The following is a 24183-nucleotide window of genomic DNA, read 5'->3' as shown; positions in this document are numbered from 1 at the left end:
AAGAGTCATATATAATTAAGTAATTGTAATATATATCTACATACTGAACCGAGACTCAAAGAGCTCACTGTTAATAAAGGTATCTAGAACAAATGTTCATAATGACTCGACCTACAAGGGGTCTGTAGTATTACCTGGACAGAGTGGGGGTAAACCATGCAGCGGCCGGACCCCGACGCGCGTTTCGGAGCGTACTGCTCCTTCCTCGCCCCCTGAGGAAGGAGCAGTACGCTCCGAAACGCGCGTCGGGGTCCGGCCGCTGCATGGTTTACCCCCACTCTGTCCAGGTAATACTACAGACCCCTTGTAGGTCCAGTCATTATGAACATTTGTTCTAGATACCTTTATTAACAGTGAGCTCTTTGAGTCTCGGTTCAGTATGTAGATATATATTACAATTACTTAATTATATATGACTCTTATATGTATTGTCTTGCGGCATGACCACATGGGATTGTATTCCTGGGAGATGAGGGTGCCATACTAGGCCCTCTTTTTAGCCATTTATATGTCCTCCCCCCCCTCTTTCATGTACCTATGTCTTATTATATTACATATATTATTAATAAAATATTGCATTTTATATGACATTTTGACTGCTGGCCTTTCGTTCTCTTACATTTGTATTCTGTGATTGCAGTTGTCTTCATCAATTGTCCTTTATGTATATGTGTATTGGCTTATTCTATCTGCCATGTGATTTATTGTGGCTCTTTTTGGCCCCATACACATTATGTATACCACAATTCTTACCCATTGTGTCCAGCAATCTGCCCCATTGTGCCCAGCATTCTGCCCCTATCATGACAAGCAATCTGCCCCATCGTGCCCAGCAATCTGCCCCATCGTGCCCAGCAATCTGCCCCATCGTGCCCAGCATTCTCCCCCATCGTGCCGAGCATTCTGCCCCATGTCCAGCAAACTGCCCCAGTGTTCATCATTCTGCCCCATGTCCAGCAATCTGCCCCAGCTTTCAGCATTTTGCCCATGTCCAGCATTCTGCCCCCATGTCTCAGTCTTCCCTGGGCCCCCCGGATTGCCGTTCTTAAAAATTTTAAAAAATAAAAAAAAGTTCTTACCTGGCCACGGTCCAGCGGCGGGCGACGCTCGCGCTCCCTCCACACTGCAGCGCGTCCCAGCCGGCAACTGACAGTGACGTCAGACGCCGGCGAGGTGCGCGCTGCGGCTGATGTCAGCTGCCAGCCTCCTATTGGCTGGTGGCTGTTAACTATTGACATGCAGGCCGGCGGGCCCGCATTGTCAATAGCGTTTAGCTGCGGCAGTGCCGAGGGCCTGGTTTACCTACCGGTAGGGGCCCGGTGACCAGAGGAGACCGGGCCCGATGCGGGCCCCCTCTGCCCACCGGGCCCCATACGCCAGTCAGGGCAGTAATGCCCTGATGGCGGCCCTGAAAACATCACCACTTACGTGATGTAGTGGAACATGGTGTACTCGAGTTTGTTTATTGAGAGTCTGACAAGGTGATAGCTAATGGTATGACAAAGCCATTATCAAGAGCCAAGTTTGTGGACTGCAGAACTGCAATGGGACTAACAGGACAAGTAATTGTTGAGTGTGGGTGTTGGAATATGTTTAGTGCAACACCTACATTCCTGTCTATGAGTGTTCGGTTGCTTGATTTGTATGCTGTTAAAAGTTAAAAAAAAAAACTCCCAGAGGTCACACTGTTTTCCTGTGTCAGTGCATGAGAGAAGCAGCCAGATGTAGACGCTGCACAGATAGAGACACACAAATGATTTATTCCGGATCTACAGTTGTGGCCAAAAGTATTGACACTCCTACAATTCTGTCAGAAAATACTCAGTTCTCAAATTCTTTGGTATTATTATCTTCATTTAATTTGTCTTAAATGAAAAAACACAAAAGAGAATGAAGCAAAAAGCAAAACATTGATCATTTCACACAAAACTCCAAAATTGGGCCAGACAAAAGAATTGGCACCCTCAGCCTAATACTTGGTTGCACAACCTTTAGCCAAAATAACTGCGATCAACCGCTTCCGGTAACCATCAATGAGTTTCTTACTATGCTCTGCTGGAATTTCTGACCATTCTTCTTTGGCAAACTGCTCCAGGTCCCTGATATTTGAAGGGTGCCTTCTCCAAACTGCCATTTTTAGATCTCTCCACAGGTGTTCTATGGGATTCAGGTCTGGACTCATTGCTGGCCACCTTAGAAGTCTCCAGTGCTTTCTCTCAAACCATTTTCTAGTGCTTTTTGAAGTGTGTTTTGGGTTATTGACCTGCTGGAAGACCCGTGACCTCTGAGGGAGACCCAGCTTTCTCACACTGGGCCCTACATTATGCTGCAAAATTTGTTGGTAGTCTTCAGACTTCATAATGCCATGCACACGGTCAAGCAGTCCAGTGCCAGAGGCAGCAAAGCAACCCCAAAACATCAGGGAACCTCGGTCATGTTTGACTGTAGGGACCGTGTTCTTTTCTTTGAATGCCTCTTTTTTCTCCTGTAAACTCTATGTTGATGCCTTTGCCCAAAAAGCTCTACTTTTGTCTCATCTGACCAGAGAATATTCTTCCAAAACGTTTTAGGCTTTTTCAGGTAAGTTTTGGCAAACTCCAGCCTGGCTTTTTTATGTCTCGGGGTAAGAAGTGGGGTCTTCCTGGGTCTCCTACCATACAGTCCCTTTTCATTCAGACGCCGACGGATAGTACGGGTTGACACTGTTGTACCCTCGGACTGCAGGGCAGCTTGAACTTGTTTGGATGTTAGTGGAGGTTCTTTATCCAACATCCGCACAATCTTGCGTTGAAATCTCTTGCCAATTTTTCTTTTCCATCCACATCTAGTGAGGTTAGCCACAGTGCCATGGGCTTTAAACTTCTTGATGACACTGCGCACGGTAGACACAGGAACATTCAGGTCTTTGGAGATGGACTTGTAGCCTTGAGATTGCTCATGCTTCCTCACAATTTGGTTTCTCAAGTCCTCAGACAGTTCTTTGGTCTTCTTTCTTTTCTCCATGCTCAATGTGGTACACACAAGGACACAGGACAGAGGTTGAGTCAACTTTAATCCATGTCAACTGGCTGCAAGTGTGATTTAGTTATTGCCAACACCTGCAAGGTGCCACAGGTAAGTTACAGGTGCTGTTAATTACACAAATTAGAGAAGCATCACATGATTTTTCGAACAGTGCCAATACTTTTGTCCACCCTCTTTTTCATGTTTGGTGTGGAATTATATCCAATTTGTCTTTAGGCAATTCTTTTTGTGTTTTTTCATTTAAGAGAAATTAAATGGAGATAATAATACCAAAGAATTTGTGTTTGCAATCATTTTCAGGTAGAAACTGAGTATTATCTGACAGAATTGCAGGGGTGTCAATACTTTTGGCCACAACTGTATTAAGTTTATCATATATTGTTCCTGAATAAAGAAGCTCTGTTGTCACACGCTTGGAGAGTATCCTGAATAATCCGCTGCCAACAGTAGCATAAACAGATGATTTGTGTCATTGTCATTTTATTTTATCTACAGCTCTGGCAAAAATTTAGAGACCACTTCAAAATGTTCAGTTTGTCTGATTTTTCTCTTTATAGGTATATTTTGAGTAAAATGTAAATTGTTCTTTTAGTCTATAAACTTCTGACAAGATGTCTCTGAATTTCCAAGCAATAAATTTTGTTTTTGTTTTCTGAAAAGGAGAAATGGTCAAAATAAATAAAAACAGTGCTTTCGGACCTCAAGTAATGCAAAGAAAAAAGTTCAGAATCATTTAGAAACAACAATACTAATGTTTTAACTCAGGAAGAGTTCAGAAATCAATATTTTGTGGAATAACCATGATTTTTAAAAACAGCTTTCATACGTCTTGCCATGCTTTCCACTAGTCTTTAACACTGTTTCTGGCACGAAAATGTAAGCAATTTTTCTTTGTTTGATGGCTTGTGATTATCCATCATCCTCTTGATTACATTCCAGAGGTTATTAAAGAGGTCCAGGTCTGGAGAATGGGCTGCCAATGGCAGGGTTTGGATGTGGTGGTCTCTTATTTTTTTGCCAGAGCTGTATGCGCATAGAATATTTATGTACTGCTCAGTGATATCATCTGCTGAGTTAGATGCTAAAATGTCTTCTGGTTACAGCCTTCTCCAGATAGAGCTTAATGCATATGGATTTATAACGTTTTCAAAGTCAATAGTAGCTGTATAAATACATTTCTAGTAAGCTATCTTTAGTGGCAGCTGACAGTTGAAAGGTTCCAAATACTGAGTGTCAGGAACAACGCACTGTACTTGCTCACTGAGCCAGTGCGCATGTCCTGAGTACAAACCTGTGCCCGAAGATACCTATGGAGCGGGGCAGCAGTGGTGATGATGCGTGCTCCAGGCTCACAGGACCTGTGTCACTGAAGGTAGAAAGCAGTGAAGGACCTACGGTCATGTGACTGCAGGGGGCGGGGCTTAGCGTCCTGCTGCTGGAGATAAATGCAGGATTCTACTACAGGGATCCTCAAATCAGACAAACGGGGGTCATACACAGAGAGGGCAGCACTGTACCAGAGGGACAAGCAGAGAGTAGTCAGAACGTAAGCAATGAATCATGCATGGAGATAGCAGTACAGTACAAGAGGGGCAATCAGAGACTAGTCAGGACATAGGCAATGAGTCAGAAACCAGAGAAGCAGATAAACAGTACAGAATCAAGAGACAAACTCACAACAGGGGACAGAACCGGGTCAGAACCATATAAGTAAGCTAGAAGACAATCAGAAGGCACATGCACATATGGGTCACCACACTCGGCCAAAGGCAAAAGTATAACTGACAGGGATAGGAGTCTCCCAGGGCTATAAGAAGCTCTCCTTGAGCCAAAGAGAGGCTACAATAATTAACCCCTGACATGCAGGTCAAAACCTGCACTGGGATCATGACAGTACCCCCTTCTCAAAAGGGGGCCTCTGGACCCCCAGGCTTCCCCAGGTATTTGGCATGGAAAGCCTGAACCAGGCGATCTGCATGTACAGAGAGAGCAGGAACCCACGAGTGAGCCTCCGGTCCATATCCCTTCCAGTGGACCAGGTACTGCAAGGAGCGGCGCACCAGCCGAGAGTCCACAATATGTCCGACCTCATACTCCAAGTGACCCTCCACCAACACTGGAGGAACAACAAGCTCGGAGTCCTCCTTGACAGACCCCACAGGTTTCAACAGCGATTTATGGAACACATTGGATATTTTTAAGGAGGTGGGTAGATGCAGCCTATATACCACTGGGTTGACTATCTCCACAATCTCATACGGACCAATGAACTTTGGTCCCAATTTAGCTGATGGTACCTTCAAGTTGATGTTACGTGTGGAAAGCCAAACCTTCTCCCCCACCTGAAACATGTGTCCCGGGGCTCTCTTTTTGTCAGCAAAATATTTATACCTCCCCTGGGCCCGAGAGATATTACTCCAAACTTCAGCCCAGAGGTTTTTTAACCGTTGAATGGATCCCTCCGCCCCTGGACAACCGGATTCCACCTGTGAAAACTCCCCAAAATGAGGATTAAACCCATAATTGACCAGGAATGGGGACATGTTGGTGGATTGATTCACCCGGTTGTTAAAAGCAAACTCGGCCAATGGTAGCGCATCACACAAATCTTCCTGTCTGGTGGAGGTCAGACACCTGAGAATCTGTTCCAGGGATTGATTGGTGCGTTCCGTCTGATCATTACTCTTTGGGTGATATGCTGAGGAGAAGGAGAGTGAGATGCCCAATTTCTTACAGAATGCCCTCCAAAATTTGGCCACAAACTGCACACCTCTGTCAGACACAACATTCAGGGGTACCCCATGCAATCGGACCACATGCAGCACAAACAACCTTGACAATGTTGCTGCTGAGGGTAATGCTGCCAAGGGAATGAAATGGGCTTGTTTAGAAAACTTGTCCACCACCACCCAGATCACGGTATTGCCCCTGGATGGTGGAAGACCGGTAATAAAGTCTATGGAGAGATGAGTCCATGGCCTATCAGGAACCGGTAACGGTATGAGTTCCACAGCCGGCCGATTATGTGAGCTTTTGGAACGGGCACAAACTTCACAAGCAGAAATGAAATTCTTGACATCGGACCCAAGTGAAGGCCACCAAAAAACCCTGGCTACTGCCTCTCTAGTGGCCGTGATACCGGGATGAGCACTCAGCCTAGACTCATGAAACTCCTGCAGAAGTCTAGGCCGCAATAAATCTGGAACAAACAATTTATCTCCTGGCCTGGCCGCCGGAGCTAGGGACTGGGCCCTCATAATTTCTTGTTCCAATTCTGACGAGACCCTCGCCACTACCACCCCCGGGCGAAGAATGGAGGACAGCGGCTCGGGGGAGACCCCGGGTCAAAACCTCTGGATAGCGCATCCGCTTCAACATTTTTGGACCCTGGTCGAAAAGTAATTGAGAATTGAAAGCGTGAAAAAAAGTGACCAATGGGCTTGTCTAGGAGTAAGCCTCTTAGCACATTCAAAGTATGCCAAATTTTTGTGATCAGTGATAACCGTGATCGGGTGAGCCGCCCCTTCCAAAAAGTGCCTCCATTCTTTGAATGCCAGCTTGACCGCAAGAAGTTCTCTATTGCCTACATCATAGTTTCTCTCAGTGGATGAGAACTTCTTGGAGAAGAAGGCACAGGGTTTGAGATTAGTAAGGATGGCCGGACCCTGGGACAACACTGCCCCCACCCCTACTTCAGAAGCATCCACCTTCACAATAAATGGTTTGAACTAGAGATGAGCGACTTTGCCTTTTTTCGGGTCGAGTCGGGTTTCACGAAACCTGACTCGCAAAAGTCGAGTAGAACGAAATCGGCCGATTATTGTGAAAAGTCGAAGGTCGACTGAAACACGAAACCCAATGTAAGTCAATGGGGAAGAAATGTCGGCAGTGAGTGGAGGACAGGAAACACACCTACAGTGCCCATTTTAATGCCAAAAACATCAATTCTTATTCCTTAGGCTTGTCAACCTTAATTTACTTTATAATAATAGTTAGGCATTGAAAACTGAGGGTTATTTGGCTAAAGTTGTGGGGGGGGGTAGTGCTGGCTCCAGATTTTCGTGGGCCCAGGGCCAAAGAGTGTCACTGGGCTCCTTTAACACATGCCACAATTCATGATCCTTTGATACGGCAGAGAAATAGCGGTACAGTACAATGAAAAATACTTTAATTCTTACATCACATGACTGATATCCATTTTAAATTCTCCAATAACTCCAAAAACAGACAGTATATTCCTCCATACAGTATTATGGCCACTGCATAGTGCGCCATACAGAGTAATGAGGCCCATATATTTCTCCATACAGAATCATTGGTCCCATATAATGTTCGATACAGTATATGATGAGCTCCACATAATGCTACAGTATATGTTGTTCACCATAGATGAAGCTCCAGTGTCTTATGGGCCCAAATAATGCTCCATATATAATGGGCCCTGTAAATGCTGCTCCAGTGACTGATGTCCACCTTTGGAATCCTCCAGTGTATGGTGGGCCCCAGATATCATTCTCCAGAGTATCGTGCTCCACAAAAATTGCTCCCAACCTTTAAAACAATTAAATAAGTCTCCTCGCTAGGGAATCCCTGTACTCTGGACTCCTCGTCGTCCCCATCTTCCATTTCTCTGCACTTGGACTGTTTAGGCAGAGGGCGTACAGACGTGATGTCATCGCGCTCTTGACCAGTATGTCACTGTCAGGAAAAGTGTTTGGTTTCCGGGGGCAGTATGGTTGCAAAGCTGAACCTTAAAGGAATATCCAGAAGGGCACCACCAGGAGTGGAGCCTGCAGCTTAATTGGACTCAACACTGGCAACCTCAACCATGCTATCCACAAAAAGCTGCACAGATTGCAAGCTTAATTCCATTAATGAACGAGACTCAGGCATGCCCCCGCGGTCCGCGTCCAGCTTACTAGAGGGACACGCGAGGCTCTGGCACGCGGGATCAACCAATAACAGGTCTGTCATGCCCTTACATGTCCGGGGCTGCACATGTGCTACAATGAAAGGACCAGCGTGTATCGCTTACAGGTGCGGATAACACGCTGAACCCCGTTAGTGATGGGGATCTGGGATTACAATTCTTCCCCGCGAACAAGCATTTCCCAGTAAGTGCAGGTCAACCGTAATTCCAGAATTAGGCCTAAACGGCATTCCAGAAAGAATGTGAAAAATTTAAGTGTCCAAACCACAGGTGCTGTAGCTTGCTTAACAGCTGGGCTCCTCTGCTGAGTAGCACACAGTTCTTACATAAACAGGCGGCATAGCTCGGTTCACGGGTGGGCTCCTCTTCTGAGTAGCAGACACAGCTACTATGCCCTAAAACTGTCTATTATCATTGAAAACCATTATTAATGTGAAAAAAAAGATACGCTTTTGTTTAACGAAACATTCTCAAACGGAATCTCGAACAGCCGAATTTTAATCAAAGTGTTGCAGTTCGACGAACGGATCTTACACCGCCCAAAACACCTAGAATTTGAACTTGGCCAACAGTTCCACTCAAACACCACTCATCTGTAATCAGGAGGCAGACTCAGACGGTCTCAGGCACAGTATGGATTCGACAAGATTGCAGAAAGTTGTGAAAGGGTACAGTATCACCGGATAACAGGTATATATAGCGTAGTTTAAACATTTAATTTCTCCGTGTTTATTTCCGGAGTCCGACAAAGACACTCACAGCCTCAGTATGGATTAGACAACAATCTAAAAAGTAGAAAAAAGGAAATGTTTTTGAAGCGTACACCAGTATACACTGTTGGGGTATTTTTAAATCTTCATATATATTTCTGTCTCAGTAAGACAGTCCAGACTCTCCGCAAGAGGAAACGAGATGGATAAAAGTACAGACATAAAATCGGGTGATTGCAGAAATTTAGGAATTACTAATCATGGAAAAAACTCCCGGGAGAATTCTCAGAGGCGATGCTGACCCTCAATTACTTTGTGAGTGGAGACAGCGAAAACAGTTCTTTGTGAAGAAAGGTTTGCTGTATCGCAGTACCGTTGATCCCATCACTATTACTCATCTCCATCAGATTTTGATCACAGGGAGAGATGTAGACATGGTCCTCACTGCCTATCATGATCTGTCAGGTAACTTTGGAGTGCAAAAGACAGAAGCCACAGGCCGTAGACGATTCTATTGGATTGGCATGAGAGGACACATTTAAAAATGTGGGCAGGAATGTCACACGTCTGTGAGTAGGAAAACTGTGAAAGCTGATGATAAACCACAACTGCATCTCATTGTGAGTCGATGTCCATAAGAAATGGAAGCCATTGATCATCTGAAGCTAGAGCTCGGCCAGCAGGACAGGGCATAGCTACATCTTAACCATCATCTATCAGTTCACCAAATTTGTAGTGGCAGTCCCAGGGAAGGATTTGACAGCCCAGACTACACAGCGGAGGAGCAGGGAGAGGTAAATATTGCACATGTTGGGGCCCTGCCCAAGCAAGGGGGGCCCACTCGTGGGCGTCCATCTGGCACTGGGCCCCTCATAGTACGCCGATGTGTCTGATGGTGGGTGTGCACCCCCACTGTCAGAGACACTTGATTGCACTATGAGGGACCATGTGCCAGTGCCGGCGCCCAAGAATCGGCCCACCCACCTGTCCAGGGCAATGGTACTCGCACGGTTGCGTGCGCTAGGTGGTGACCCCGGCCATGGAGGGGGGGCAGCCCAGTTAGGGAGGTTTAAAAAATGGCATATGTTGATGTTGGACATTCAGCAGCTGCAAATGGAGGAATTGGAGAAGTCCGAGGAAGAGGAGGACAAAAGCGAGCCATTTTTCTGGCAAGCTATGTGTAATCAGGGGAAGGTGGGACAAAATCCTTTGAAACCCATGCATGGTTCATTTTAATGAAGGTTAGATCATCAACATTTGGGGTTGACAGATGGGTCCTTTTTTCTGTCAGGATTGTGCCAGCAGCAATGAAGACTCTTTCGGATAGTAAACTAGCAGCAGGGCAAGCGAGCTCCTGTAAGGCATATTGTGCCAATTCAGGCCAGGCATCCAGTTTAGAGGCCCAATAGTCAAAGGGGAATGACCTGTGAGGGAGAACATTGATATGGGACGGGAAGTAGTTTGTAACCATAGTTGACAACTGCTGTCTCCTGTCACTTTCAATCGATGCAGTATTACCAGTCGTGTGAGCGGGACTTGAAAAATCTGTCCACAACATGGTCATGAAACCCCTGTCTCCAACGCCACTTCTGATGTGTGCACCACGAACACCTCTTCCATGTTGCCCCCTACGGCTCGTTGGAGAACCATGACCGCTGCTCTGTGCTGGGAATGCCTCAAACAAACGGTTTACCAGAGTTGCTTGTTTGTTAGCCAATATTAGGTCAAGGTTCTTCTGTGGCATGATGTTTTGGAATTTGCCTTTATAGCGTGGATCCAGGATGCTGGCCAACCAGTAGTTGTCATTGTTCGTTGCAGCTGAAAAGAGGAAATCGGAAAACCAGGGGAAGAGTCTTGAGGAGATCATTTGCATATTCCCAGTGCCTTCTGGGATAAGTGAAGAGTCTCCGCGAGCTCAACGATCACTGGGTTTTGACCGTTGCAGCTGAAAAGAGGAAATCGGAAAACCAGGGGAAGAGTCTTGAGGAGATCATTTGCATATTCCCAGTGCCTTCTGGGATAACTGAAGAGTCTCCGCGAGCTCAACGATCACTGGGTTTTGGCCGTTGCAGCTGAAAAGAGGAAATCGGAAAACCAGGGGAAGAGTCTTGAGGAGATCATTTGCATATTCCCAGTGCCTTCTGGGATAAGTGAAGAGTCTCCGCGAGCAAAACGATCACTGGGTTTTGGCCGTTGCAGCTGAAAAGAGGAAATCGGAAAACCAGGGGAAGAGTCTTGAGGAGATCATTTGCATATTCCCAGTGCCTTCTGGGATAAGTGAAGAGTCTCCGCGAGCTCAACGATCACTGGGTTTTGGCCGTTGCAGCTGAAAAGAGGAAATCGGAAAACCAGGGGAAGAGTCTTGAGGAGATCATTTGCATATTCCCAGTGCCTTCTGGGATAAGTGAAGAGTCTCCGCGAGCTCAACGATCACTGGGTTTTGGCCGTTGCAGCTGAAAAGAGGAAATCGGAAAACCAGGGGAAGAGTCTTGAGGAGATCATTTGCATATTCCCAGTGCCTTCTGGGATAAGTGAAGAGTCTCCGCGAGCTCAACGATCACTGGGTTTTGGCCGTTGCAGCTGAAAAGAGGAAATCGGAAAACCAGGGGAAGAGTCTTGAGGAGATCATTTGCATATTCCCAGTGCCTTCTGGGATAAGTGAAGAGTCTCCGCGAGCTCAACGATCACTGGGTTTTGGCCGTTGCAGCTGAAAAGAGGAAATCGGAAAAACCGCGCGCTGATAGGCGCGCGAAATTTGGCTCATCTTTCATCGTTTTTAAGAAATCTCAAGATGGAAGAGGCCAGGAGCCATTTGGTGAGCTGCATTTCTTGCTACATGTTCACAGATTTACCAGTGGAAAAGCCAAACTTCACATGCCACAAATGCAAGCTTGTGTCCCTGTTGGAGGAAAAGTTGCAAAATCTCGAAGAGAGGTTAGCTACGTTGAAGATCATTAAGGAAGGTGAAGAGTTCTTGGACAGAGCAGAATTATCTCTTCATGTTACAGAAAGAGAAGAAATTCGAAGTGCACCTGAAGAAACAGAGGAATGGAGACATGTGACCCAGAGAAGCAGGAGGATCAGGAGGCAGTCAGCACCCATACTGCTCAGAAACAAGTACCAGGCTCTCACGCAGGAAAACGATGAAGAAATACATCAGGATAAGACTCTGCCAACAAACAGCAACCTTGTACGCCTTCAGAGTCCTCCTGGATGGAGAAAGAAAAATGTTGTGAAGAAGAAACGGAGAGTGGTGGTCATGGGGGATTCCCTGCTGAGAGGAACAGAGGCCGCTATCTGCAGACCGGATATAACTACAAGAGAAATGTGCTGTCTTCCAGGTGCAAAAATTAAAGATGTGTCTGAGAGGATATCAGGACTCTTCAGACCTACAGATGACTACCCATTCCTGCTACTACATGTGGGGACAAATGACACCGCAAGAAACGACCTGGAAACCATCTGCAGAGACTTTGAAGACTTAGGCAAGAAAGTGAAAGAACTGGGAGCGCAGGTGGTCTTCTCTTCCATCCTCCCAGTGGATGGCCATGGAACAAGGAGGTGGAATAAGATTCTGCAGGTGAACAACTGGCTACGTCGATGGTGCCGTCAGCAACGATTTGGATTTCTGGATCACGGAGTGAACTACTTATACGATGGACTACTTGCTAGAGATGGGGTGCACCTTACGAAGACTGGAAAGCATGTATTTGGAAGTCGCCTTGCTACACTTGTAAGGAGAGCTTTAAACTAGAACAACATGGGAAGGGAAGCAAAAGACCAGAAAAAGCCATACACCTGACAAATGCTATTGAGAACTCTGCTATTAGAAGTGGAAAGGAAGAACAAAGACGAAAGAATCTAATTAATAAAAATATTGGAGAAAGAGAAACCAATCACAAACTAAAATGTTTCTATACTAATGCACAAAGCATGGGCAACAAACAAGGAGAATTGGAACTACTAACACAGGAAAAGAAATATGATGTCATTGGAATCACTGAAACTTGGTGGGACAATACACATGATTGGAATACAAGACTAGAAGGATACAACTTATTTGCAAGAAACAGACTTGATAAACGAGGAGGGGGTGTCGCATTGTATGTTCGAAACGCGTATATCTGCACAGAGATTGAAGCTTCAGAGACTGGGAGTTCTGTGGAAACTGTTTGGGTAAGAATACAAGGACAGAACAATGGAAAGGACACCATTGTAGGCATTTACTACAGGCCGCCTGTGCAAGCCGAAGATATAGATGAACTCTTTATGCATCAGATGGCCAAGTTCTCCAAAAAATATGACATGGTTGTCATGGGAGATTTCAACTAACCAGACATTTGTTGGGAATCTCTCTCAGGCAAAACTAACAGGTCAAGGAAATTCTTATCCTCTCTTGCTGACAACTTTATCTTCCAAAAGGTAAGGGAGAAAACAAGGGGAACTGCTACCTTGGATCTAATCCTTATAAACAGGGAGGAAATGGTTGAGGAGGTAAAAGTGGCTGGGACCCTAGGAGGTAGCGACCATGCTATTTTAGAATTTTGGATAACTAGAGGTGGAAGACCTGTGAAGACTCAGACGTCAAGGTTAGATTTCAGAAAGGCAGATTTTAAGGGATTCAGAAAGAGAATTGGAGGGATCCAATGGCTGGATATCCTTAAAGACAAAAATGTCCAGGAAGGATGGGAAATCTTGAAAAATGAAATTCTCAATGCACAGTTGTTAACAATTCCGAAAAGAGGGAAGAATAGGAAGCATTTAAGGAAACCAGGATGGATGAACACAGAACTTAAGCACATGCTAAAAAGGAAGAAAAAAATGTTTATAAAATGGAAAGAGGGAGGCATATCTAAAGAAGAATATAATGCTGTCTGCAGAACCTGCAGGGCACAAATCAGATTATCTAAAGCTGAAAATGAACTGAGGCTTGCAAGAGATGTCAAAAGCAATAATAAAGGATTTTGGGGATATGTCAAAAGTAAAAGAAAAGTCAAAGATGCTATAGTATTTTTACAGGATGAAAATGATGAAATGGTAAGACAGGATGTTGAGAAGGCTGAACTTTTAAATTCCTATTTTGCATCTGTTTTCTCTCAGAAAGGAAATGCAACATCAACTGTTATTCACTGTCCTATTAAGGGAATAGAAGAATCCAGGATATCTATAAACAGAAAGATAGTGAGGAAACACTTAGCTAACCTAAATGAATTCAAGTCTCCAGGTCCAGATGAATTACACCCCAGAGTACTGAAGGAGATAGCAGAAGAAATTTTTGAACCCCTCTCCATAATCTTTGAAAATTCTTGGAGAACAGGAGAAGTGCCAGAAGACTGGAGAAGAGCAAATGTTGTTCCTATCTTCAAAAAGGGGAAGAAGGTGGACCCAGGCAACTATAGGCCGGTGAGTCTGACTTCTATACCAGGAAAGATCTTTGAACAAATTATTAAACAACATGTATGTCAATACCTGGATAAGAATGAAGTGATTAAACAGAGTCAGCATGGGTTTGTAACTGATAAGTCATGTCAGACTAACTTAATTTCCTTCTATGACGGTATCACTGATTGGGTGGATCAAGGAAATGCTGTAGATATAGTATATCTTGACTTCAGCAAAGCATTTGACAAAGTCTCTCATACAATCCTTATTGAAAAAATGACTAAGTATGGAATGGACAAGGCAACTGTTAGGTGGATTCATAACTGGCTTAGTGATCGGACCCAAAGAGTGGTCGTAAATGGCTGCACATCCAGTTGGAAGAATGTCTCAAGTGGGGTACCACAGGGCTCTGTCCTGGGCCCTGTAATGTTCAACATCTTTACCAACGATTTAGATGAAGGAATTGAGGGTAAACTGATTAAATTTGCTGATGACACAAAGCTAGGAGGGATAGCTAATACTAGAGAGGAGAGAGAGATGATTCAAAAAGATTTAAATAAACTGGAGAAGTGGGCAGCAACTAACAGAATGGTTTTTAACATGGAGAAATGCAAAGTACTACATCTGGGCAATAAAAATGAAAAAAGCATATATAGAATGGGAGGAATAGGGCTAAGTGACAGCACATGTGAAAAAGACTTGGGTATACTAATAGATCACAGACTGAATATGAGTCAACAGTGTGATGCAGCAGCAAAAAAGGCAAATGCAATTCTAGGATGTATTAACAGAAGCATACTGTCTAGATCACGTGAAGTCATTATTTCCCTCTACTCCTCTTTGGTCAGACCTCATCTGGAATATTGTGTCCAGTTTTGGGCACCACATTTTAAAAAAGACATCAACAAACTGGAGCAAGTTCAGAAAAGAGCGACCAGAATGGTGACCGGTCTGCAAACCCTGTCTTATGAGGAAAGGTTGCAGGATTTGGGAATGTTTAGTTTGCAAAAGAGAAGACTGAGAGGAGACTTAATAGCTGTCTACAAATATCTAAAGGGCTGTCACATTGTAGAAGCATCAACTTTATTCTCATTTGCACAAGGAAAGACTAGAAGCAATGGGATGAAACTGAATGGGAAGAGACACAGATTAGATATTAGAAAAAACTTTTTGACAGTTAGAGTGATCAATGAGTGGAACAGGCTGCCACGAGAAGTGGTGAGTTCTCCTTCAATGGAAGTCTTCAAACAGAGGCTGGACAGACATCTGACTGGGATGATTTAGCGAATCCTGCTTTGAGCACAGGGTTGGACCAGATGGCCCAGGAGGTCCCTTCTAACTCTACGATTATATGATTCTATGATTCTATGATTCATCATTTTGACAATGTGGGGGTCCCTTTTTAGGATCTGCAAGGCATAATCTGACATGTGGGCCAATGTTCCAGGTGTCAATGATGCACTGTGAGTGCTGGGTGGAGGAGCACTTTCTGGCAAATCCACATCCCTCCAGTCACGCACAAACCCTGTACCAGACCTTGCCACGCCAACATTTTCTTTTGCCCCATGAGAAGCATCCTCCCCTAAATAATCATCCCCATCATCATCCTCCTCTTCCTCTTCTTCCTCCACCTCATCCAGGAGAGGTCCCGGAGCAGACAATGGCTGACTGTCATCAAGGCTTCCCTCCTCCTCTTCCTCATCCTCCTCGGCTGCAGACGCCTGCTCCTTAATGTGCGTCAAAGTTTGCATGAGCAGACGCATAAGTGGGATGCTCATGCTTATGATGGTGTCATCTACGCTTACCAGTCGTGTGCATTCCTCAACACACTGAAGGACTTTACAGAAGTCTTTCAGCTTTGACCACTGCACACCCGACAACTCCATGTCTGCCCTCAAAGTGCCTGGCCGTGTATCCTCCCACAAATGCATTACAACCTGCCTCTTTTCGCACAGCCTCTCAACCATGTGCAGGGTGGAGTTCCACCTTGTTGCAACGTCGATAATTAGGCGGTGCTTGGGAAGTTGGAGCAATCACTGCAGCTTCTGCTTATGACTGGAGTGAACGGGCGACCGGCGGATGTGCGAGCACAGTCTTCGGACCTTCTGGAGCAGGCCTGTTAACTCCGGATAATTATTGAGGAAGCACTGCACCACCAGGTTCAAGGTGTGAGCCAGGCAAGGTATGTGTCTGAGTTTTGAAAGGGCTATGGCTGCCACAAAATTACGGCCGTTATCACTAACTACCTTGCCTGCCTCAAGATGTAGACTGCCCAGCCATAACTCAGTTTGTCGCTGCAAGTAGTCGGCCAGTACCTCCGCGGTGTGTCTGTTGTCTCCCAAACACATCATCTTCAACACAGCCTGCTGATGCTTACCACTAGCTGTTCGATAGTGGGACACCGAGTGTGCAACACTGGCAGCTGCGGATGGATTGCTCGTGCGACTGCTCTCTGTGGACGAGCTTTCGCTTCTGGAGGTGGAGGAGGAGGAGGGTCGAACGCCTACAGCCAACTGTTTCCTATACCGTGGGCTAGGCAGCACTGTGCCATCACAGCTGTCCCCTGTGGACCCTGCATCCACCACATTAACCCAGTGCGCAGTGATGGACACTTAACGGCCCTGGCCATGCCTATTGGACCATGCATCAGTTGTGAGGTGCACCTTTCCACTCACTGATTGCTTGAGTGCATGGACAATGCGGTCTTTCACATGAAGGTGGAGGGCTGGGATGGCTTTGCGAGAAAAGAAGTGCCAACTGGGTAGATCATAGTGTGGTACTGCGTAGGCCATGAGTTCGCGGAAAGCTTCGCTTTCAACCAACCAGTAGGGCATCATCTCTAATGAGATTAGTTTGGCAATGTGGGCGTTCAAAGCCAGTGTACGCGGATGAGAGGATGAGTACTTTCTTGTCCTACTCAGAGTCTCTGGTAGGGTGAGCTGGACTTGAGAGCTGCATATGGTGGAACTAGCGGTGCACATGGCGGACTGAGAGAGGGTTGATGATGGTGATGGAGTTGGTGTTCTTTCTGATGGCCTAGATTCAGTCTTTTGTAGCAATAACATTGTGATTCCCTGACTGCTTTGGCCTTGCGACGACACCTCAACATTTGCTGCTGGTGGTGTGCTAACTGGTGGGCTTACAGTGGGGGAAACGATGTAGCGTTGCTGACTACCTTCATTGGGAGCAGTTGCACATGTGGAACGTGAGGTTTGGTAGTCTGTCCACGTTTGCAAGTGCGTGGTGGTTAAATGTCTAAGCATGCAACAGGTATTCAAATTTCTCAGATTTTTCCCTCGGCTAAAGGTCTTTGTGCACTTCTTACAGATAACCTTTGCCTGATCATTAGGATTTTGTTCAAAAAAGTGCCACACTGCACTCTTCCTACTATGGCAGACATTTTGAGGCCTTGAGCGCTGTGCTAATTTGACCGTCTGGCCTAGCTGTCCTGCAACTCTTTTGGTTTTTGTAACCTGTTTTTGGACTGCTCCGGGCCTGCCAGGTAACAGCTGTTGCGATGTCGATGCCTGCTGCGGATGCTCCTCCTCCTCTTCTGAGCTATTGGCAATGGCACCCTCTTCCCCCAATGGATGCCAATCTGGGTCAACAACTGGGTCATCCATCACCTCCTCTTCAATGTCATGTGCACCTTCCTCTGTGTCACCATGTAAGATGGTATAGTATGCGGGAAAGGGCACCTGAGTTTCATCAGGGTCAGATTCTGGCTCAGTACACTGCGAGGACAATGTAGTGCTCTGAGTGAATGTACCAGCAGATAAATCTAGCAGTGGCTGTGCATCAGTGCACTCCATGTCAGATTCTTCTTGGACTGGGTAATTCACGATTTGACTTGCTAACCCAGGCATGGTATGTGAAAAAAGCTCCATGGAGTAATCTGTAGTGTGGCCTGCCGCATCCTTTACTTTTGGTAGGGGTGAAGGACACAAGGAAAGGTGTGGTTCCTGACCATGAGCCTCCAATGACGACTTAGTGCTTTTATTTTTTGAAAGTTCAGAAGAGGAGGCGATAGAGCTGGAGGCTGTGTCAGGAATGTAAGCCAAAACTTGTTCCTGAAGCTCCGGCTTTAAAAGCGGTTTACCTACTCCCAGAAAAGGGAGCCTTTGAGGCCTTGTGGAGCCAGACGATGACGCAGGCTCAACACCTCCTGCATTAGGTGCTATTGTGCTTTTGCCACTACCAGCAGATCCACCACCACCACCAACACGATCCTTACCAGCTGGCAACCCCCGCCACTTCCATGGCCTCTTCCAACACACTTCCTCATTTTTGGGAAAATGTACCCAAAATACCACCAGCAATATGGTACTGTAAAACAAGGTACAAGGTGTATATAGTATTGGGGAGAATTTGAATCTCCCTACAGACTTGAGGACACTGAACTATTATCTCAGGCCCAGTGTAGATTACACCTCAATATAACAGGCTGAAATTGGATGGTGTATAAAATGTCTATATAGGACTGGGGAGAATTTGAATCTCCCTACAGACTTGAGGACACTGAATTAATATCTCAGGCCCAGTGTAGATTACTCCTCAATATAACAGGCTGAAATTGGATGGTGTATAAAATGTCTATATAGGACTGGGGAGAATTTGAATCTCCCTACAGACTTGAGGACACTGAACTATTATCTCAGGACCAGTGTAGATTACACCTCAATATAACAGGCTGAAATTGGATGGTGTATAAAATGTCTATATATGTCATGTCGGACGCTGTTCACACCACAGCGTCCGGCAGGCAGAGGTAGTTCCACCTCCAGCCACTATAGCCTCAGTGGCGCCGGCCTGATCTTCAGGCTCTCGGGGGTTAATCCTGCTGGAGACCAGGTTGGATGGTTAGTCACGCCCACGTTCTTTAAATAGTCATGCTGGCCTATGGGCGTCGCCGATTATAGCTTGTGTTTCATACCAAGTGGTTCCGGTCTGGAGTGGAGGTGTTGCAGAGAGAGAGATTCGTATCTGGTGTCGTATGATCCGTCGTTATCCTTTCTCCTTCCCATATTTGTGTTTAGTTGTGCCCTGTTCACATTACTGTATATTCCTGTGTGGGTGCGGCGCAGTGCAGTTTAAGTTCTCCCTGTCTGTCTTTATTTGTGTGGGGGCTTTGATGGTGTGTCTCCTCACTGGGTGGAGGGTGGAGGGTTAAGTGCAGGGCTGAGCAGGAGACAAGGAAAGGTTGGAGGCTCAGGCATTTGCACCATCAGCAAAAACCCTGGGTTGAGGGTGAGACAGGGTTTCCCCTAGTTATAGGGACATCACAGGGCCCCCGGGTATTACGGCCTTAGTGGGACTAAGCCCCACGTGACATTATAATCAGCCCACATTTTTTCAGGAGTCCATGGATCCATTAGATTCCATAACCCACCAGTTGGCGGCGCTGTCCTTACAGGTCTCCGAGTTGAAAGGGGCAGTTCAGCAGCAGGGCCTGGTAGTAGCGAAGGTGCAAACGGCATCTGCAGGTATCGGTGCAGAGCCGAAGTTTCCGCTGCCAGAACATTTTTCAGGGGATCGCAGCAAATTTGTCGTATTTCGGGAGGCCTGCAAGTTATATTTCCGCATGCGGCCAATCTCCTCAGGTAATGAGGCCCAGCGGGTAGGGCTGGTGTTGTCATTACTGAGTGGTGACCCCCAAGCATGGGCATTTTCCTTACCAGCTGACTCTGCTACATTTCTTTCTGTTGATAATGTTTTTTCTGCCCTCTGACTCATTTATGATGATCCTGACCAACTGGCTCTATCGGAATCTAAAATCCGCACCCTCCGCCAGGGGGAGCGCTTGGCAGAGGACTATTGTTCGGAATTTCGCCGCTGGGCCGTAGACACACAGTGGAATGACCCAGCGCTGCGGAGCCAGTTTAAGCATGGGGTGTCAGGGAGGGTTAAACAAGCCCTCCTGATGTATGAGTCTCCGGCATCGTTGGAGTCTGCCATGAGTTTGGTGATACGTATTCATCGCCGTTTTCGTCAGGGGGCACAGGAGACGCTACCTCTGGGGGAAAGCAGAGGTGCAAGTGTGGTTGAAGTAGATGAGTCCCCTGAACTTATGCAGATTGCTGGCGTGGCACAGGTTAAGCGTCGCGCTCCGGGATTCCGGAAGCCCGGAGCATGTTTCTACTGTGGTAAAAGAGGTCATTATATTAACGTTTGCCCGGTACTACCTAAGAGGTTCACATTGGCGGAAAACTGTTAAGCTCAGAGGGTATGGAGGAGACCCAACTGAGCGTATGCATATCCTCCATGATGGTATCTCAATGTATGCTCCCTGCCACGGTTATTATCGCGGGCAGAGAGCTACCAATATCAGTGTTTGTGGATAGCGGTTCCGCCACCAATCTCATAGATGAGGAGTTTGCACACACCGCCGGGTTTAAGATTGAAATACTTCCTCACCCCATACAGGTGGTGACCATTAATGCTGTTCCCCTCCCTCAAGGGGAGATTACGGAGTTTGTGGCAGAGGTGAAACTCCACATTGGGGTCCTACATTCTGAGTCGGTTACATATAGGGTCCTCCGTAATCTCCCAGCACAAATGGTCCTGGGTTTTCCATGGTTGTCCAGACACAACCTGGTAATTGATTGGAAAACTCAGGACATAGTACAATGGAGTGGTTTTTGCCAAGACAATTGCTTGGCCACATGTGTGTCCGCCGTGACGCCCAGCATGCCGGAGGCTTTGTAGGATTTCGCAGATGTTTTCTCTGAGAAGGGTTGCTCAGAACTGCCTCCACATAGAGCCTATGACTGTGCGATCAGGTTAAAACCCGGGGCCAAATTACCTAAGGACAGGATGTTTAATATTTCTGGTCCTGAGAGACAAGCTCTGAAAGACTACATCGCGGAGAGTCTGAGCAAAGGACACATCCGGCCTTCGTCCTCGCCTGTAGCCACAGGGTTTTTCTTCATTAAGAAGAAAGATGGGGGGTTACGCCCGTGTCTGGATTTCCGAGAGTTAAACCAGATTACTATCCGTGATCCTTACCCTATGCCGTTAATCCCGGATTTGTTCAACCAGGTAGCGGGGGCGAAATGGTTTTCCAAGCTGGACCTCAGGGGGGCGTATAACCTCATAAGGGTCCGTCAGGGGGATGAGTGGAAGACGGCGTTTAACACTCCTGAGGGTCATTTTGAGAGTCTGGTTATGCCGTTTGGGTTGACCACCGCGCCTGCCATTTTCCAACATTTTATTAATGATGTATTTGCTCATGTCCTGTGGAGATTTGTGATTGTATACCTGGATGATATCCTCATTTATTCTAGCGATCGGGACACTCGTTTGGAGCATGTCAGGCAGGTGTTACAGTTGCTCCGGGAGAACCAGCTCTATGCTAAGCTGGAAAAATGTTTATTTTTTGTCCAGGAGTTGCCCTTTTTGGGATATATTGTGTCCGCAGCCGGGTTTAAAATGGACACCGCTAAGGTGCAAGCGGTGCTGCAGTGGGAGAGGCCAGAGAGTCTGAAAGCACTCCAGCGGTTCCTTGGGTTTGCGAATTATTATAGGAAGTTTAAAAAACACTTTTCGACTATCGCCAAACCGCTCACGGACATGATAAAAAAGGGTGCCAATCTGGCGAACTGGCCTGAGGTGGCTATACGTGCCTTTGAGCGTCTGAAGAATAGTTTTGCTTCAGCCCCCATTCTGGTGCAACCAGACGTGTCTAAACCTTTTGTGGTGGAGGTTGATGCGTCGGAGGTGGGAGTGGGGGCAGTACTGTCTCAAGGCTCGTCCTTGAGCGAGATGCATCCATGCGCCTACTTCTCCAAGAAGCTGTCGCCGGCCGAACGGAATTATGATATCGGCAACAGGGAGTTGTTGGCCATCAAACTGGCTTTTGAGGAATGGCGACACTTCTTGGAGGGGGCGGCTCACCAGGTCACAGTCATCACCGACCATAAGAATCTGCTCTATCTGGAGTCGGCCAAGCGTCTGTCTCCTAGGCAGGCTCGCTGGGCATTGTTTTTTACTCGTTTCAATTTTCTGGTGACTTACCGTCCCGGGGCTAAAAACACCAAGGCGGATGCTTTGTCTAGGTGTTTTCCGGGGGGAGAACCTCGGGAAGAGCCGGTACCCATCCTCCAGAAAGGGGTAGTGGTCTCGGCTCTCACGACGGAGGTAGAGGCGGAGATTGCCGAGGCCCAAGAGGAGGTACCACCAGGACTTCCCGCCAACAAATCATTTGTACCCCTGCATCTTCGGCTTAAGGTGTTGAAGGAACACCACGACTCGGTACTGGCTGGTCATCCAGGGGTGAGGGCACCTTAGAGCTGGTATCGCGTTGTTTCTGGTGGCCCAAAATCCGGCAGGACGTGGTCTCATACGTGGCAGCTTGCATCACGTGCGCTAGGGCTAAGTCACCCCGTACCCGTCCTGCTGGCACGCTACAGCCTCTGGGGGTGCCCAATAGGCCATGGACAGAAATCTCCATGGATTTCATCACTGACTTGCCAGCCTCAGCGGGGAACACGGTCATCCTGGTGGTGGTTGACCGTTTTTCAAAGATGGCGCATTTTGTGGCATTGTCTTCGTTGCCCAATGCTAAGACGTTGGCTCAGGTATTTGTGAAGGAGGTGGTCAGACTCCACGGAGTACCGTCGGACATAGTATCTGATAGGGGTACGCAATTTGTGGCGAGGTTTTGCAAAGCTTTTTGCTCACGTTTGGGGATCAAGTTGTCACATTCATCGGCGTTTCATCCACAGTCTAATGGACAAACTGAACGCATGAACCAAAATCTAGAACAATATTTACGATGCTTTGTGTCCGACAACCAGGAGGAGTGGTCTACTTTCCTTCCTCTGGCCGAATTCGCGTTAAATAATCACCGCCAAGAGTCATCGGGAGAGTCTCCATTCTTTTGTGTGTACGGTCAACATCCTCAGTTTTGTACCTTACGTCAGGGTGACTCAGGGGGTGTCCCGGAGGAGGATCAGCTAGGAGCCCAATTGTCATCAGTCTGGAGGCGGGTGAAACAGCGTTTGTTGAGCATGAGTGCCAGGTACAAAGGGGTGGCTGACAGTAGACGTGTGCCAGGTCCGGACCTGTGTGTGGGTGAATGGGTGTGGTTAGCTACGAAGAACATAAGACTCAAAATTCCATCTTTAAAACTGGGTCCAAGGTTTATTGGGCCTTTTAGGATTTCTGCCATCATTAATCCAGTGGCGTATCGGTTGGAACTTCCTGCGGTGTACAAGATACACAACGTGTTTCACAGAGCTTTATTGAAAAAGGTGGTAGGCTCTGTGGACGTGACGCCGATGCCACCTCCAGTCATGGTGGATGGCGATTTAGAATTTGAGGTCGCCAAGGTAGTGGACTCTCGAGTAGTATGCCGTACTCTTCAGTATTTGGTGCACTGGCGGGGGTATGGTCCGGAGGAGAGGTCTTGGGTTCCAGCCTCAGACATACATGCGGATCGGCTGGTCAGTTCTTTTCACCGTCGTCATCCGGACAAGCCGGGTCCTATGAGTCTTGAGGGTCCGGAGGTCCCTCGTAGAAGACGGGGTAATGTCATGTCGGACGCTGTTCACACCACAGCGTCCGGCAGGCAGAGGTAGTTCCACCTCCAGCCACTATAGCCTCAGTGGCGCCGGCCTGATCTTCAGGCTCTCGGGGGTTAATCCTGCTGGAGACCAGGTTGGATGGTTAGTCACGCCCACGGTCTTTAAATAGTCATGCTGGCCTATGGGCGTCACCGATTATAGCTTGTGTTTCATACCAAGTGGTTCCGGTCTGGAGTGGAGGTGTTGCAGAGAGAGAGATTCGTATCTGTTGTCGTATGATCCGTCGTTATCTTTTCTCCTTCCCATATTTGTGTTTAGTTGTGCCCTGTTCACATTACTGTATATTCCTGTGTGGGTGCGGCGCAGTGCAGTTTAAGTTCTCCCTGTCTGTCTTTATTTGTGTGGGGGCTTTGGTGGTGTGTCTCCTCACTGGGTGGAGGGTGGAGGGTTAAGTGCAGGGCTGAGCAGGAGACAAGGAAAGGTTGGAGGCTCAGGCATTTGCACCATCAGCAAAAACCCTGGGTTGAGGGTCAGACAGGGTTTCCCCTAGTTATAGGGACATCACAGGGCCCCCGGGTATTACGGCCTTAGTGGGACTAAGCCCCACGTGACA

The sequence above is a fragment of the Dendrobates tinctorius genome, unplaced genomic scaffold (genome assembly GCF_039654945.1).
Source record: "Dendrobates tinctorius isolate UK_male_01 unplaced genomic scaffold, ASM3965494v1 ptg000103l, whole genome shotgun sequence".
Lineage (NCBI taxonomy): Eukaryota > Metazoa > Chordata > Amphibia > Anura > Dendrobatidae > Dendrobates > Dendrobates tinctorius.
Note: the sequence above shows the minus strand (reverse complement) of the source record.